This window comes from Fulmarus glacialis, unplaced genomic scaffold (assembly GCF_000690835.1).
Source record: "Fulmarus glacialis isolate BGI_N327 unplaced genomic scaffold, ASM69083v1 scaffold29158, whole genome shotgun sequence".
NCBI lineage: Eukaryota > Metazoa > Chordata > Aves > Procellariiformes > Procellariidae > Fulmarus > Fulmarus glacialis.
This window is the reverse complement of record NW_009228093.1, coordinates 6,192-8,725: the sequence shown is the minus strand read 5'-3', so window position 1 is coordinate 8,725 and position 2,534 is coordinate 6,192.

Below are 2,534 nucleotides of genomic sequence, written 5' to 3'. Positions count from 1 at the left end.
GAGGCGGAAATGCGAAGCCTGCAGGTGCAAAGGGTCCAGAGAGGGACCCAGCATCGGAGCCCCGGCACGGGGTAGCACTGGGGCAGGCATGGGGTGCAGCCGGGGGAACCAGAGACCCCATGAGCTGCCCAGCCTCGGCACCCCCAGGGCGAGATGCCCCCGCAATGGCTCCAGCTTCCCGGGGTGCCGCGGCAGCACCCACCGAGCTCACAGCAAGGGTGCCGGGACAGCGGGACGGGCAGCTCAGCCCTGTCCTGCCGGGGCTGCCGCAGGCGCGGGGACCATGAACCGCAAGGGGATAAAGTCTGAGACTGACCCTGGTGGCATCCCCACCTCCTGCAGCCGGGCAAAGTCAGTTCAGGCAGAGGGGGATTTCCATCGGGAATGTCTGGATTTCCCAAATCCACTCTCTCAGACAGCGGGACTCACCACGGCTGCGGCACACTCACCGCCTGCAAGCAGGAGGACCTTTTGTTTGGGGTGGACCCCGAGAGCCAAGCCTGATTTCCTTGCTAGAAAATAACCCCTGGGAAGTGAGTCCCAAAGGATTTGGGACAGGATTCGGGACAGGATTCGGGACAGAATTCGGGGCAAGCATCCATGCACAGGATTCGGGACAGGATTCGGGACAGGATTCGGGGCAAGCATCCATGCCAGCTGCTCATGGGGGGAACATCCCTCCCATGCAAACCATCGGGAGGGATGAAGCTCCATGGGGAGACCATCCTGGCCACCGAGGCTCAGCACCCACCGAGGCTCAGGACCCACTGCCCAGCCTCGGAGCTGGCTCCCACCCCCCAGCGAAGGAGGGAAGGAGCGGGGGGGAGGCGGGGGGAAGCACCCTGCTGCTGCCGCCAGGCGTTTCCTTTTAAAGCCAGAGCAAGAAGTGGTTACAGTCCGTTTCCTCCAGCGCTGACCACTAACCCGCTGCCCTCCTCCTCTCTCCCGGCGCCCGGAGCACCCGTCCCATCTGGGACGGCACCGGGGGGGGGAAAGGCAGCCTGGCCGCGGTGTGCCAGCACCACGGGGGGACCTTGGGGCAGGGGGGGACAGGTCCGTCACCCGAATGCCCATCTGCGCCCTCTCTCACATCCACACTGTCTTCTCTGTGCTGGCTTACTTCCTTTTCTAACCTTACCCATCATCCTGCTGCTGCTCTTGGTCCCTTCCTTCCTTCTTTACCCATCTAGCCCCGAAAAGCACCATTTGCCAGCTCGAAACCACAGCTGCACGCTCGAGGCGCGCTTCCTGCGGCGAGGGGCCGGCTGGCCAGTCCCAGAGAGCATCTTCCCCATTTCTACCTCCGGGGGTCCCGTCTGAGGTCCCTGCTCCGGATCGAGGAAACCGAGGCACCGAGGGATGCTCGCCCGCAGCCCTGGGGAGGAGGTCCCCAGGAGGTCTGACCTATTCCTCACAGGTTTTAACCAACAAGAAATGAGGCTTTTCCTCCTGAGCAACCTCCCCAGCCCTTATTCATGTCTGCTCCCATGCACTGCATTTCCAAATTGCTGCCTGCCGAGATGACAACTGGGCTAAATGGGGAAATTTAACCTCTTTTCTATCCTCTGCAGCTGAAGCTCAGGTCATGACGCCCTTGCTCCTGAATCCTTCCTACACACAGAGAAAACCATCCCAAAGCCACACTCGGGAACAAGGTGTGATCTCCCACAGCCAAGGTAAGCAAGCCAACTGCTGCTTGGCACGAAGCAAGACCCATGCAGGTCCCACGGGCTCCTGGCCACGCGGGTGAATGCCTACAGCACCCACCGCCCCGCGAGACCCTCAGCCATCCACCTCGGCTGACCTGCCCCCAAGTCCCTTCCTCTTGCAAAAGCGGAGGGCGCAGGGGCGAGCTCGGAGCAGGGCATCGCCGGTCAGGTTGGAGCATCCATCCTGGTTCTTCCCCTTCTTCAAACGCAGGGTGAGTAATGCCAGAGCGTTCCCCGCTCCAGCACCCAGCCTTCGCCCCCGGGGCCGTGCTAGCAGCCGTCCGCCCACGAGGGCCATCCGCAGCTTCCCTCCCCGATGCTGCGATCACGGGGAACGCAGGGTGTTTTCAAGTAAAAAGGCTGCTCTTGCTAAACCCCGTGGCTCAGAAAAACACATCCAAGCGCCTCCGCCTTCGGCTCTGCCTTTGGTATTTTCAGGGAAATGCTTGCAAAGCCCCCAGCAAAACTTCAAGGGGATGAAAAAGCAGCATCTAAGTGAAAGAGAAGAAAATCCAGTGCCTGCTGAGCCCAGCCTGGATTTTGGGGAGCAGGAGGAATAGCTCGGATGGAGCGTGGGGCACAGCAAGCCCCACATCACCATCTGTGCTGGGACATGGCCAGAGAGTGAGAAGGGTTAGGGAGAGCCGGCCCAGCCAGAGGGAAGCCCCGCAGGGAATCTCCAGCACCGCAGGTGTTTTGTAATCCCTTGGACCATTTTCCACCCTCCTCCGCGGGTGTTTTTGCAAGCTGGTGATAACGGGGCAGGGCTGCGTCCTTCATGCGACAGCGCCTGCCCGCTCCCTCCACCCCCACGGGCAGGGAACT